This window comes from Tenebrio molitor, chromosome 6 (assembly GCF_963966145.1).
Source record: "Tenebrio molitor chromosome 6, icTenMoli1.1, whole genome shotgun sequence".
NCBI classification, from domain to species: domain Eukaryota; kingdom Metazoa; phylum Arthropoda; class Insecta; order Coleoptera; family Tenebrionidae; genus Tenebrio; species Tenebrio molitor.
The window spans coordinates 22,030,924-22,047,502 of record NC_091051.1 but is presented as its reverse complement, the minus strand read 5'-3'; the positions used below and the strand labels follow the sequence as shown (position 1 = coordinate 22,047,502).

The 16,579-nt window shown below is 34.6% G+C and overlaps 3 long non-coding RNA genes across 4 annotated transcripts in view; 1 reads left to right on the top strand and 2 right to left on the bottom strand.

Annotated features, from left to right (window-relative positions):
- LOC138133993 (uncharacterized) overlaps positions 1–16,579 on the bottom strand; it is a 237,460-nt gene that overhangs the window by 109,693 nt on the left and 111,188 nt on the right. The gene's annotated exons all lie outside the window — the stretch shown is intronic.
- LOC138132575 (uncharacterized) overlaps positions 1–16,579 on the top strand; it is a 118,077-nt gene that overhangs the window by 40,026 nt on the left and 61,472 nt on the right. The gene's annotated exons all lie outside the window — the stretch shown is intronic.
- On the bottom strand, positions 13,632–15,633 carry LOC138134022 (uncharacterized). 2 transcript variants are annotated; one of them, XR_011160613.1, is made up of 4 exons: positions 15,385–15,633; positions 14,967–15,137; positions 14,554–14,915; positions 13,632–14,497 (listed from the first exon to the last, which is right to left on the bottom strand). It is a non-coding gene; the product is annotated as an uncharacterized lncRNA (long non-coding RNA). The 2 variants fall into 2 exon arrangements; XR_011160612.1 differs by having other exon boundaries at positions 14,967–15,633.

Genomic DNA, 16,579 nt, shown 5'->3' with positions numbered 1-16,579 from the left:
TTGCTATTTAAGAAATTTAAGTTGACCCTTGACCCTTGTAAGATAGGGTTGCTAAGGGCAACATTTTATATCCAGTTTATAGTACTTTTTGAACCCTTTAATTTGATGTACCGCTTGTTGAAATAGGATTTCAAATAAGAAAGATATAAGCTGTGTCGTTTTTTTGTGATCACTCTGTATATAAATGTGATGTTAATTACCTAATATTAAACATTTGCTTCAAATATGCGAATTAATATTGTCTGAATTAAAGTTACATATGAAAAATTTTTATTAATAAATTTACGGCTTTTATATTAAAATTAGTTTAGTTCGTAAAGTTCGGAATAAATTCGATAGAACTGTAGTTTAGGTGTTTAGGTAGTGAGAAGATCTATTAGAAAAAGGAGAAAAAAGTGGGACTTGTCATTGAAAAAAAATATTGATGACGTCATTAATAGGAGATGAAAAGCTGTCAACATAAGTAAAGTACTGAACAATATGCACTTTTTACAAACAAAGTTGACCTCTTCGATGATTTTTCTCAGATATTAATAGTTACAGTTTTCTCGGAGCCGAGGGCTTCCTTAGCTACTGCTGGCAGACATCGATAAACTATCTCTCTCGTACCTATGTATACGCATAAGACTTTTTTGTCGCACTTATTTAAAATGTTTATTCGCGTCGGGTTATTATTTAAAACCGTCGTATTAGTCTGGCTCTTTTGCACATATTTTTAATATCATTTAATAAATCTGCCATAAAAATTTCAGACTGCCTAAAGTATATTTTTTGCGAAAACTAAAAAAGTGACTTTGGGGCAGTCGGGTTGTACTTTAAAACCGTCCAAATAATCTGGCATTTTTATTTCTGTAATCTATAAATGCTAAACTAAAAAATCAGTATGATTTCAAGTTGCCTAAAGTATGTTTTTTGGGATTAATTTTTTGCAAGTTTCATATGCTGCGCAGTAGTAAAATAACCGCAAACGCCCTTAGCGACTGTCGATTCCAGATTCACTAACATTCAAATAGTACAATTTTTTAAATTTCTGATTGCCTAAAATACCTTCTCCAAATTCGTCATCAGCTCTCGGACTATTAGGTATGACATATTATATAGACACTGACAAATATATTGACAATTCAATGGTCTGATTTACATAGATTAAATTTTAAGTGTCCCAGTTTTATTTGTCCACCGACCGTACCATCGGTGGACATTAAAAGCTGGGACATCCAAAAATTTTTCATTGTGTATCAAACTTTCGCTTTGTCACAAATTGTCAGATCTTGTAAAATTAAAATAACGTCTAATTTGTCCGACATTCAAAAACAAACTATCCAAAAAACCGATTCTGTGAATAATTACCAATTATTTAATTGGAAAAACAAACAATTTCATTCAATATAAAACAAACTGAACTTTAACTTGATGGTTTTGACAAATAAACGTCATTAACCCCGTCATAATTTTTATAACCTTTTCGTAAAAAACCAAATTTAACCGATACAAATTTTGTAATTTTTGACTTTATACATTTGTGATCTTGTCCCAGCTGTTAATGTCCACCGATGGTACATGATGCTCTTGAATCGATTCAAATTAAAACTAATCGAAATCAGGATTTTCTTCAGGTGAATGATAAAGAAAAACATACACTGACCGACACAAAAAACGACTCATTATAATTTCTTTAATAAATGATCTTGAAATAAAAATATAAATTTTTTATTATTATATTATACAGGGTGGTCCCGATATAACCTGCCAAAAAATTCTGGGTCATTAGAAGGATATAACAAGTCCAAAAAACCCCCCTTCGTTAGGTCCAAAATAATGGGGATAAATTAACCCCTATCCACACCCATTCGACGCTGCTGACCACAAAAATACGTACCTACTCAGGAATTAATTGTTGGTGTTTCTAAGGATGACAGTATCTAAGCAACACAGGTACCAGGTACAGGTACCATTTATTGAAAACGCTGGACACTGTGTGCGTTAATTCACCCGCTTATTTAAGTACAAAAGCTGATTTTGTAGACTGAGATGAATGAGTAATAAATAAAGTGGTGTTCCTCAATGTGTAAATAAATGTAGAGATAGTGTGTGCAAAATTGTGGAAGAACTGTGTAATAAGAGTATCGTCTTAATTGCGGTTAAATAGCCAAAATAATGTATTGAATAAATTTATTTACACTTTACATATTCGTACTTTCAACTCTAACTGAGAATATCTACTAACTAATGAAAGGTAAACTAGACTAGAAACATTATTTTATAATAAATGTTCTGTGTGCCTTCCGTTGGCATTTAAGCACATTTGAGTACGCCGCGCCGGTACCAATTTTCATAAACAGAATTCAGCATTTCTGGGTTTTTACGAATCTGGTTCGCGGCAGCTGTGTCGCGTTTCTGGAGTTGGCTTTTTGTATTTATTTCAACTTCGTATACCAAATCTTTCGTGTGGCCCCAAAAATTAAAATCCAGAGGGGTTAAATGGAGGATCGGGGACGCCATCGTATTGGAATCAGTCAGAACCAACCTCACATAAATGCAGATGTAGCTCCACAAAAGTACAACGGGACGGAAGGACTCCTTCAGGAAAACGCTCGCCGTATGGTAGCCTTGCCGGTCTTGAATTACCACGTGCTTCGCCATAGAGTAAATGCAAATCGGCGTACTTATTCTTGTTTTGTGAATTTCATAACTTTTTAAAGGATTCGCAAAATTTAAAATTAAACTTGACAAATGTCATAGGTGTTGCAGGTACCGTTGCTAAAGAAATCGCAGCCAAGTAACCAGAATTACCTTTTTAAAACTGATTAACTCATTAGCGTACAGCAAATTTTGACCAAATTTTCAATTATTTTTATCTCGAAAACGAAAAGACTTTTATTAGAAACTTTTTTTGTGTATGAGTTCTACTTATCGTCATCTATTACTGGATTTCTTCTGGCAGGTTATATCGGGACCACCCTGTATTTAAATTAATTAATTAATTCATTTTATTTTTTAATTATATTTGTGCTTATTTTTCTTTTATATAGTTAAATTGGGATATTTTCAATGATCGGGAGTGCTATGGTCACCATGGCAACCGAATTGTTTTGTTTAAATAAATTATTAGAAAATTTGCGCTACTTCCATGTTTGTCGGTTGATTTACGTGTTAAAAGATTTAATTTGACAACACGAGATACTAATTCAAAATGCTGTTCATATTTTGGCAATTTTTCATAACATAAAATTTTTTTTGCTGTGTTTAATGTTTTGTTTATTGTTTGTCGGATATTCTTTGGCAAAGAATAACTAAATAACACTTGTAGCAAAAATAGGCATGTTGGTACCGTTACGCTCCGCTACTAGGCTCTTGGTGGCGCTGCCTCGTACTACCCTCATCTAGTGAGTTTACTACCCTCACCAGCGACCGTACTCGCAGCCCATTGGACACCACCCCCTCTCGAGCAACCCCACGCACCCCACCCGCAAGGGAGTACCAGGCTACCCTTATAAAAAGGATCGCAACCCCCCGGAACGACAACCGAGTACTGTGGCCAAGCGCCTAGCGCGCCACTTTACATTCGGGAGGTCCCGGGTTCTAACCCCGGTGCCGCCTGACCAGGTGTGGGTTTTTTTCAGAGGTTTCCCCACACCATCACATCGTGGTATGTCTCATATCACAGATAAGGCGAATGCTGGGTCAGTATCAACCTCTCAGTACCTACCACCTTCCTTCCGCACCCATCCTCACCGTACCCATCCCGAATCTTCCCGTCAGTGTGGCTGAAAAGGCTGAAAGCCTCAGCAGGCCGCCCCCCTTCGGGGGGGGAATGAAAGATGTACCGTTTCCTTTTTTTTCCCGGAACGACAAGAAGTTGCGCTTGCTTTTGTGACACAACTTCTCCTCTTTTACAGGTATCCTGGTGGTCCTGAATTAGAAGCAAATCAGACACATCGAGTCCGGTCCTCTTGCTTTCACTCTACGCACATTTTGTAAATAAACCTTGAGAAAACCTCCTACACACTTAATATCTGTTCACGTTGGAATGAACATCAGTGGTGCAAATGACTTGACCTGTTACTATGACAACTCATATGAAAGTTAATGCAAAATGTGTGCGATTTGCACCACTGATGTTCAATCCAACGTGAACAGGCTATATCAATACAACATGATATCAAAAAAATTTCTAAGACAATGAATTAAAATAAAAAAAAAAAAAAAATTTGTTACACAGTCTAGGACTGGTTTACAAATCAATGAGGGGCATGATGACCAACTCAATAGACCGGGACCAATGGCTTAACGTGACTTCCGAATCACGAGACAGAATATGGCCTTTTTTTTTTTTTTTATTATTATTATTTAAATTTCGCCCTGGGTCGGAATCGAACCCGCGACCCTCGCGTCCCTGAGCCGAAACGGACTCCCTTAGGCTATATTCTACCTTTTATTACGGGAACCCCCTTTACATCAAATAGTTATAATAATTAAAAAAAAAGAAAGAAAAACTGATCAAATCAAAATAATGTAATTAATACAATTCATATCAACTACATATATTAAAAAAAAAGAGAAAAAAAAATCAGAAAATAATTGTGCTCAACACAAAAGCTTTAAAGCTTTAATGAAAGAAAGTGCTATGAATCAATATCATTTAGCTTAGATTTAAAATTTCTTAGTGATAAGCCAAAAAGCTCGATGTCATGCAAATTAACTTCTCGTGTGATCCTAGCCACCGGAGAGAAGAGACCATAGTTGGTGCGATGGGATTGAGTGGCCAACAACGGACTAGTCCTCAATTTTCTTATAGGACAGTTTAAGTAAAAAAGTTCAAGTAACTCAGGAGATTTAATAAACCCATTAAACAGCCTAAATAAAAATATCAGATCATTTCTTGAACGCCTTGTCTCCAGACTGTCCAAAGCTAACGTATCTCTAATAATTCCATACGTATAGTCATCTCCCCCATATCCCAACTTCCACGCGCAGGTACGAAGAAAGGTGTTCTGAATTCTTTCAATATTATGGATATGTACTAAATATGTTGGTGACCAGACAACACTCGCGTATTCTAAGACCGATCTGACGATTGGACAGTAAACCATTTTATGGGCCTCGACAGAGAATTCCTTCAATGTTCTATTGACTAAACCAAGCAATCCAGAAGCTTTAGCTGTAATACAATTAATATGTGGAACAAAACTTAGTTTGGCGTCAAACAACACTCCCAGATCACGCAGCCCTGAACCACATTTACGGAAAAGTTATCAATTTTATAATCAAACAAAAAGGGGTCTTCAGTCCTGAAAAAAGAAATTTTGTTGCATTTAGCAATGTTAACCTTTATGTCGTTACATGCACCCCAGTCATCGATGCTATTTAAATCTCTCCGAAGAAGAAAACAATCTTGGATCGATGATATTTTTTTGAAAATCTTCAGATCATCAGCAAACAAGAGTAGCTTTGAAAATTGCACGCAAAGGATAATATCATTAATAAATAAATCAAATAGGAGTGGTCCACAGTGCGATCCCTGTGGAACACCCGACTTCACTTCAATAGGATTAGATAAGCATTTACCAACCTTAACTAGCTGTGATCTATCAGATATAAAACTTTCTAACCAATTGACAAACATGCCATCAAAGTTCATCAAACGCAGCTTATGAATAAGTATGTTATGATTCACTCTATCGAAAGCCTTGGAAAAATCTTCGTAAATTGAATCCACTTGATAACCGTTCTCCAAAGCTTCAACTATGTAGTTCTGGTAGATGAGTAAATTGGTGGAAGTGGATCTACCTTGGCGAAAGCCATGTTGAACGCTATCGATTACTTGCTTGCAAGCAGTTCTCAATTGGTTTGACATTAAACCATCAAGGAGTTTGGCTAAGGTTGGCTGAATACTAATGCCCCTGTAATTGTTAATCAAACCCCTATCACCAGACTTGTGAATAGGTATGAGATAGCTATTTTTCCATAGAGCAGGAACAACACCAGAGCCAATTGCAAATTAAATAGGTGATGTATGGGCTTACACAAACCAAAAACACAAGGAACAAAGAACTGAGCTGGAATACCGTCAGGACCAGCACTGCCTGGATTTTTCAATGGCAAAATACCACTGAAGACCTCATCCATACTTAATATATTGCAGTTGTAGCAAGTTTCACCTAACGACTTGTATACCGTTTGAAAAAAATCTGCAAATAAATTGACTATCTCGCCTGTATCAGTAGATGATTTGTTATTGTACTTCATACAAGTTGGATAACCCTCCAATCCATTCCTACTCCTCCAGAACCTCCAAAAGGATCTCGGATCGGAATTGATAGCATCCTCAGCCTGACTAACATACCTATTATAACATTGCTTGGATTCATACTTGCATAAAGATCTAATATGAGAGAACTCTATATAATCAACATTATCATTTGTGGATTTATATTTTGCGTGCAACTGTTTTTTCAAACCGACAAGCCTTATTAACTCACTTGAAAACCGTCTAGGAAATTGAGATATGGGGCATTCCACGGTGACGGGTGGGACATTTTTATTAATTGTTTACAACTTCGCGGCTAAGTTTTATGTATTTTGTGTGGGAATTTCTAAAGTTCTTATACCCAAACAAAAGTGTACCCACAGCTTTATATTTATAACCTAGGACACATTGGATTTCAAAACTCAACGCAAAAATATAGGGCATTTTACTTGTCGTGGCGGGCGGGACACTCTTAATTCTAAACAAATCGGCCTAACTACCATTTATTTAGTTGTTTAGTCAAATGTAGCAGAAGGTATCGAATTCGCATACCTGTATATAAAGATCAGGTATTTAGTTTTTTTTTCCGATATTAGTTAATGAATTTATTTTTACATTAAATCTGGAAGCGAGTTTTAAAATTGTGACCGGTGGGACAAGAGTGGTGACGGGTGGGACTTGTCGAAAAAAGTTTTACCAAATTAAGCAAATTATGGACGGATCTCACAAAACTTGTAAATTTCTTGTAAAAGCTGCAATGTTCTTCATAAATTAGAGGTGGAAGCAGATTTTTAAAATTGTGATGGGTGGGACAAATTTGATTTTTTTACAGCAAATACACATTTCTGCAATGAATTATACATATATAGTCTTTTAACGCCGTCGGATTGTTCATCCGGTGTCTTTTCATCTTCTGTCGTCTCTTCTTGTCCCGCTCCCTTTCTTTTTCCAGAAAGCGAGCTCTCTTTACCGGATCATTTGACAATTTTTCCCTGCTTTTCCTGTTTCGGGTTTTGGCATCAGCAGCCATGGTCACTATAAAATTGTAGACTTGTTTAGTTTTAATAAAAATGTTGTGTTATATTTAAATTTAAATTTTAAGATTCCAGTAAAGCACATCATGTACAGTTGCGGCCGTTGAAATCTCAGACAGGAAAGATTTAAACACTCTGTATAAATTCCGAAATTTGATTAGCGTAAACAGGATTTTCATCAAGGATTATAAAGTCAGTGTCAGTATTTGACATATTAGGTCAGAATCGCGCGTAACTTTTGAAATGCCGCAATTATCTGATTTGCAAAAATGTGTTTGACTGAGGGACGGTGTGAGTATAAGAGTCATTGCGAGAGAAATTAATGTGGATAATGTTTGAGTGACATTTTGAGAAACGTCACTTTCAATACCATTTACAAAGCTAAAAGTTTGGAGTTGTCAAAGTGTCTGAGTTTTCAACGGCCGCAACTGTACAAAAATACGTGGACCCCCCCCCAAAGCAAAAAGCTATCTACGCCACTGTATAAGAAACAATATAATTCATGTATCACGTGTTCATGAATGATCCAATGAAACCGCGTAAAGTCCTTAGTTGCATAACTATCACAGCGATAATAAAAAACAAAAAAAAATTTATCTTTTTTACTTTCGTCGTTCCGATTTTTGATTGAAATAAATTTGTCAGTTTGACAAATAAATGAATAATTTTGTATTTCATTCATTATATTGTCTCATCGAATATAACACGTGGTATGATTAATCATCGATGATATTAAATTCGTGAAATTGAAGCAGAACATTTCACTCATAATATCATCGATAATAATCATACCACTGGTTATATTATAGCTGAAAGTAGGCTCGATCGTGGTTCCTAGGGGAGTGTTTGAGAGTTAAGGCGAGGTTGTACCTAGAAAAATCCGGCTGTTTTAGGCATTTCCAAAAGGGTGGTATTTAACTGTTTACCAAATTTACCAAATTTATTCATACAAAAAATTACTTTCGTTACCCAAAAATACTAAATGCTCACCAAAATTAAGACCATACATAATCCTAGAGCGATAACCAGATATTGACATCCTGCTAGTTTCTTATATTATTTGCTACTAAAAATAACTTTTGTTGCCTAAAAATGCTATATGTTCACCAAATTGTATTCAATATTTAATTCTGAAATGATAACCAGATAATTTTAATTTTTGTTAGTGTCTTATATTTATGCAGTAAAAAAACTCTTTGTCTCACAAAAATACTAAATGTTTACTATATTTTATACTATATTCAATTTCAAATGGATACCCAGATTTAGACTTCTTATTACCCTTTCATACAGAGTGTCTCATAATTAAAGCATTCCGACTCCAAAGCGTTGCAGAGAGTATGCCGTGAAACAAGTAAGAACTTGTTGAAAAAAGTTTTGAATAATTCTTAAGATGATACAGGGTGTCTCAGCTAAGACTTTCGAGCCTAATACCTCGGTTATTTGCCAACGGATTTTTATGAAATTTAAAATACAGATATTTTAGACGGCGAAGGTTCAATTAGTAATAATAATAATACAATAACCTCAAGTTAAAAAATGTAATTTTAATCTTCTTAATCTGCTTAAAGCATCGAGTATAATAAATTACGTCCAAATGTTGTCTTTAACTTTGTAATTGTTTGTAAGGTTCGCAAAATAAACGTCAAATATGTCACCTGCGTTTGTGCGAAAAGGGATGACCAAAATTCCGCGATAGTGCGCGTTTGTTTCAAACGCGTCTACGTTTTTGCATCTGCAGCCACGTTTAACACAGTTTTTTTCTTTTTTCTTGCAAACCAGACGTCTTTCGAGGACGAGTTTTTCCCTACAGCATTTTTTATTGACGATCAATTTTTTGATGTAAATCTTAAGTGATTCAACATTTTAAAAAGGCATGTAAAAATTACGTTTTTAAGACTTGGGTGACTGCATTAATGGGATTTTATTCTTCACCGTCTAAAATATCTGCATTTTAAATTTCACAAAAATCCTTTGGAAAATAACCGAGTTATTAAGCTCGAAAGTCTCAGCTGAGACACCCTGTATAACTCTTCTAACTTTGTTCAATACAGCAACCGCATTCCTTACCTTATAATTTTCAGATCAAAGCGTGGCTAAGATATGTACAAAAATATGCCTAGGTTGATACCAGTTCGTATTATCCGTATCCAAGGTTACAAAACAATAATCCAGCCCAATTGCCGTCTCTTTTTGAACAAAAATTGCAAAAATTAAATATTTTTTTACTCCGCGATAACGTTACTTTTCTAAGACAATTTTTTGCATCATTATTTTCTCACGATAAATAAAATAAACGGCAAACATTCGTAATTTCTATTTGAAGAAAATTTGATGCAAACTCTACACCTTCAGTATCTTTGTAAGGAGGGATCGCCCGAATTTTATATTGTATATCAATTGTAAGAAAAATCTATGTTTTATTAGGTGTCCTCTCAATAAGGGCATAGAATGCAAAAGAATTTCGCAATCGAGTATCAGCCAACGTTTTTTCTAAAACTCCACATTAGCGGAAAGTCAAAAAATTTTTTGTCTGCAATTATCTTGATGTTTTAAATTTGGAATGCTCTGACCAACTAAGAATGATAGCAACCGTCAAACAAAGGATGTAACTTCTAATTTTGTAAGGTTTGGTTGCAATTTTGGGTGAATTACTGGTGTTTAATAAAAGAAAGAAGAAAAAACAAAAATAAGTTCCGAAATTGATGAAGATGATCTGCCTTTGGATGTATTAGAAACAGCAGTCTTATCCCGGAAAAGCCTTCTAGACAATATGAATCTGCTTAGAAGGATTTCATGAATTGGTGTGGCTCTAAGAAATTAAAGAGTGTTTGAAAGTGTGATACTGGCCTATTTGGAATATAAAGCTAAGAAATTGCGAAATAGTGACCTTTTCTTTAATCAAAAAATTAGTTTTTTTGAGCAAGTGCTTAATATAAATGGATAAGGTGAATATTTATATTTGCAGTAAAGGCGCGTAACGTGAGCGTTCCACATTTGGTGAACATTTAGTAAAATCGGTAAACAAATAGCATTTAGAGTGCAAGCAACAGTAAAACAATACGAAACATTGCTATTTTGGTGACGTTGTTCTCATTTTCCAAAATATCATTATTTGGTGTCCACTAAGAATTTTTGATGTTAATTTAATTTTTTGGAGGACAGCGCTAGGGGTGTATAATTTAATTTGGTAAACATTATATTAATACCCTTTCCAAAATACCGCCTAGTGGCCTTATTATTCCACCTACAGCAGCCAATTTTTTTGTGGACACAGACAAAAGTTTACGCGAGGTACCGACGGTGTTTTTTTTTGCGCTTTGAAATTAGTTTATTTGAAAAAAAAAATACAAAGTTGGTGAAAATGGTCACTTTCACGGTATAATATTGTTGATTTATGATGCTTTTTTTTCAAATAATAACACCGTCGGTACCATCTCTCATCTTTTACGAAGATATCTATGTATCATTTTTGTCAAATGATGAGCAAATAAAGTAATGAGACGGAATTTTGTAACACTCTGCAGCCCGAAATTGCACGCTCAAACTTTGTTTACCCACTTACCCTCACTCAGGCTAGGTGAAGGGACGACGCAAGAGGGGCCTCATGCCGTCGTGTCCTCGCAAAGATCCCTCGTGAATCGTAGTCTCGATCGTAGTGGAATAATAGTTATTTGTATCACAACTGGACAGATTTGAACATGTGATCAAAAATGCTGATGATATTGAGGTTTTTCTCTTGTATTGAGGGTTTTCTCTTAATGAAAACAATATTTCGTGTTCTTTATGAATCACTTTAACATCTTTTTAAGGAAACTGATTACATTTATTGTGATTTTTCTGACAAGCTCAAAAACAAACTTATTTATTCTAGAGACGCAGCTCTCAGCTATTTTTATATTTTCTAAAGCACATACTAATATTTCATGACCAACTTCATTAAACTATATTATTTTAACAGATGAACTATTGGAAGTTATAAACATGAAAAAATAATCAAGACAATAGTAATGATTCTCAATCTAAAAAAGAAGAAGTTGAAAGTATTACTTCTCAAAATAGGTATGATGGAAAAGTTATTATAACAATTTAAATAACAATTTAGCTCTCCTTAGTAATGATAATGAACTATTAGATTTGCCATATGATACAGAAATAGTAGAATCGGATCATGATGTTTCTGCTACAATTGAAGGCAGAAGGATTTTCGACGTTGCTTTCCATGTGGAACAGTTAAAACATTTGGACACCATTCAGAAGGTTTATTTCGTTGTAGTGGAAAGAACATGAGTTTTCAAAAAGAAATTAGACGTGGAAGTTGTTTTGAGTTGGTGTTCAAATGTGATATGTGCCACAAGGTAGAAAAACTTTTTTCTGAGCCTAAAGACGAATCTTATATGGATGTCAACACAGCCACTATGAGTTACCTGTTGTAAAATTTGTTAGTGTGCTTATTCATTTCAATATGGTCTCAAGGTACTAGGAAACAAAGGTACCGGACAAAGCTTTTCCCAAATGGAAGAGCGCTATGCCGTGTTGAATATGCCTTCTATGGCTTCAAAAACGTATTTTAAAATAGAGGCACGCCTCCAGAAGGTAATTGGTGAGAGAGCTCTAGAGGAAATGAAGGAAACGATTGATGAAGAGAAACAACTCGCCATAGAAAGAGGAGATGTAGACGAAAACGGGGTCCCTTATTTAACGGTAGTTGCTGACGGATCGTGGGCTAAACGGTCCTATAAATGTAATTATAGCTCTTTGTCGGGAATGGGAAATTATTTAGAATGTCAAGGTTTTTCTATTTTTAATCTTGTGGTTCTTTATAGGCTTCTACAATGAGCGGCAAAAGTATGGAATAAATTCCCTAAAAATTAAACAAAATTTTTTTCAAAAAAATCTTTGATACAGGTCAATTTTCGTTTATAAAAATACATGACTTGTTTTTGATCGTTATAATAGTAGTTTATTTGACGAGTTTGTGTGTAAATTGGGCCTTTTTTGGCACGCGTGGGCCATTTTAAAACGCGAGTGAAACGAGCGTTTTAAAGGCCCACGAGTGCCAAAAAAGGCCCAATTTATACACGAACGAGTTGAATACAACGTTTTTTTGTTCGACGAGCCCCTTAAAGGCTCCAAATCGCTTAAAACCTTTAAAATTAGCTTGACGTTTCGTTTTGACAAGTTGTGACATTTATCAAAATCCGTTCATATAGGAGAACATTCTCAAATTCTGACAGTGTCGAACAATAGTATGTTATACGCCAAGGTAGAGAAGACATTTTTTTAAGCCGAGGTAGTTTATTCCCCGAGAAGCGAAGCTTCGAGGGAAATAAAGAAGCGAGGCTTAAAATTGTCTTCTCTAGCGTGGTATATACAGAGTGTCCCCAAAAAAAAAGACGAGTCCATAGCTCCCTTATTTATCGGACGATTTTAATTATCTATACACCAAATTAAATGGTTGTTAATAGACTACAAAACGGCTTAATAAATTCACGTATAGCTCCAAGGGCTTCAAGAATAAACTGTCAAAAATTTTTTTTCAAATGGGATTACATACTTTTTTTTAGTAATTCTGATAGAGATCTTAATTCTGAAAACAACAATGTATCACAAGTATAACTTCACATAAAAAAAAATAACACTAACTTTTGAAACAAATGACGAGCACCAAGCGAAAAGCTATCAAAATGCATTGCGTTACAATGTAATAACCAAATTAAGGTAGCTGGAAAAACAAATGACAAATAATAACATGTGGGATTGCGCAGATATGCCGCCAATGTTTAGCGCAAAATGGAACATAGACGACAGTAGCGTTTTTTCACTTTTTTTTTGGTAAATTTTTGGTATACTTGTGATACATTGTTGTTTTCAAAATGAAAATCTCTATCAGAATTACAAAAAAAAAATATGTAATGTCATTTGAAAAAAAATATTTTGACAGTTTACTCTTGAAGCCCATGGGGCTATACTTGAATTTATTAGGCCGTTGTGTAGCCTATTAACAACCATTTAATTTGATGTACAGATAATTAAAATCTTCCGATAAATAATGGAGTTATGGACTCGTCTTCTTTTTTGGGGACACCCTGTATATTATTTTTTTCACTACTAGATCCGTTAAAACCCTTTCTAATAATAATTATTAATTAAATTTGTTTGTCCGATGCGACGATCCGAGTTCTCATTTTTCAACGGTTGCTATGAAAATTGAAAATCGTCTGTCTACATTAACCAATAAAATCAAAGAAAATCTTTCGTTGCTAGGTGACGGCTGTTCATTATTGACCTTGGTTCGAGAGTCAATAATGACGCCTTCTGAGACTAGTAGTGAAAAAAAATTTTTTCTTTATACCATACTGTTATTAGGATTTATCAGTACTCAATGCTTGATTGATATGATACCCATAACAGACTAGGCCGTTATTCAAAATTATCAGACCGAGGCCGTTATTTTTGCTACCGTTGCTACGGTTACGGCACAGATGACAACTAAATTTAATTTTTGAAGTAAAGAGAAATGTCAGTCTTACAAATAAATCATCGTTAAATGTTAAGTATTATTGATATAAAGAAAACTATAAAACAACATACGGCCGATATGGATATAACAGACTCGGTTGATTATAAAATCTCGGCTCTGCCTCGATTTTACAATATCTCAACCTCGTCTGTTACATAACCCATATCGGCCTAATACCGTTATATACTATATTTTTATTATACCTGCATCAGAATCGCCGTTTTAAGCATGCCTGAGCGTGCGAAAACAGGCGATTCAAGCACGCCGAGCTTTAAAGGTTGTCAAGGAAACAAGGTATATAGGTAACATTATAACTTCATCGCTATCTTTATTGAAAATAAATTATTGAAATAACAACATAACTAATTAAGGTAGAAATTCAAGGTACAATTTTCATTATTAGATATCTGAATCTGATTAGCTCCAAATTTTGTCTTCTGGCTTTCAGTAACATTATGTGATGTAGATGGTCTAGACACGTAGTTTATTTCCCCCTTAGCAGCAACTGAGACACTAGTATTTTCACCACTGACCATTCCAGCGATGAGTTTTGATACCTTCGTCCTGTTTGTGATGGATTCTTCAATATAACTCGCTGCTACTGTAGAAGACTTCCAACCATTAACCAACTTGACGCTTAAGTTTATCTATGACCATTCCGCCATTTGCCATAATTGTAGCAGACGTCCGCTTGAAAAAATACCATTGTTAATCTTTAATTTATTTATAGAATGACTGTAAACTACCTAAATGCATGACCAGTGTATTTGTCAGGGTCTGGCAGCTTTAAGAAACGCGCTACTAGAGAGGGACATTTTCCGAAAGTATTAATTCCTACAACTTGGCGAATACATCTGCCAGATTCATATTTTAAAAATACTCTGTCGGTGTTAACACTGCTTGGGCGAAGAGAAAGATACTTTTTAAACAACTGAACGTATGGTATGCCACCGTCATCATCTACAATAACGAATTTCCGGCCTTTGTCCGTTTTTAACGGACGAATGTTGACCACCAACATAGAACCTTCTTCTTTAACATCAGACATTCGCAAATCACACATTTCTTGTCTCCTACACGAACCAAAAATTCCACAAATGGTGACAACCTGAAAATTGAAAGCATTATCTGACTTTTTTTAGAGAAAATTCATACACACCTTTAAAAACAAGAAGCTAGCGTCAGGAGCATCAATGAAAAATTTTCGTAAATCTTCGTCCGTAAACACTCAAGACTTTTTTGGCTCGTGCCCCTTGTTCAAACTTTTCATAAATGCATGTAGCTTATTATATTTTGATATGTCTATCCCACTTTTTAATCTTAACATTGCCTGCAATTTTGAATGAATACACCATACCGTTGAACATTTATATGTCATAGGGCCGGTTGCACCAACGCCAGTTAAAGTTAACTGTAGGTTAAAATGTTTCGTTACTTTAGTTACCTATTGTTATAACAATGTTTTCGAATAATAATCTATAGTTAAATTTAACTTACGTTGGTGCAACCGGCCCTTAGACTGAAAAAAAAAGTCAAATAAGTATAAAATTTACGATTTAATCTGTTTATCAACTTACCATTTCCATCATATAAGCAAGCATCAACGTTTCATCTACATTTTTGGCTTTTTTCAGTTCCATCCACTTTACAAACTTTTCATATTCCTTGATGTATGCGTCTTTTGACTTCGCCGGTATTATTCTTGATTCCGCTTGTTCGGCCAATGCTTGTATATCAGGTGAAATCTCTTTTTCACCCATTTTCCTCGATTTTTGCGACGGACGTAGACGTGGATGTGGACGCGAGAAAAACGTAAACAATTCTCGTAACTATAGTAGCCGTGACAACTGTCTAAATGTCAATAAATTCGCTCTCATTAGAGAGCGCGTTTTTATTAAAAAACGCGCCAAATGTTGTTGCAAGTGCTTCACTGCAATCCAATGGTGCTACGGAAGTTAGAAAACGCAAAAAATGGACTATGGAAATGAATATTTTCATTATACGGGAATATTTTCGGATCACGAAACTACAGGATGTTGTGAGTACTTACAGGCTTGATTTATTTAAAGCGTTCCAAAGTAAGTACCCCCAGTTTCCTGTTACTATTCAAAATTTAGCTGACCAGAGGAGAGCCATTATGAAGAAAAACTATATCCCTTCGGCAATTTTAGAAAAGATCAAAAATGATGTAAAGTTAGAATTGTCAATTAATTATTCTGACAATAATGAAGTTTCTAATAATTTACTCCAAAATTCTGTTGAACCGCAAAGTTTACAAAGTTTATCTAATCATAATGACTCTTTCTGTCCAATTCTCGATTCACCAAACACCATACAAACAGACATACATAATTTAGACTTGAGTTATAATGATATACATGTTATTAATAAAAATTTTTACTACCATCAAAATTTTAAAGAACAAATTGAAGATGAATTTAATAGAACTCTGAACGAATTTGAACATATAGAACCATTTAATAGACCACTATTACCTAAACAACAAAGCTCCAAAAAATTCTTTGCAATGATTGAAATTTTAAATCAATTCATTTTACCTAAATTTGTAAATAACACGACAAGTTTTAAAAAATTACACAGTATTATATATAGTGGAGCTTTAACAATTATCAGATTAAATGGATCAAAAGAAATTGGCCAGACAAATAATATAAAAACGAAAGAATTACCAAAATGGGAACAAAGACTAAATAAACGTATTAATAATATCAGACGAGATTTAGGTAGAATAACTCAATATTTAAAGGGTAT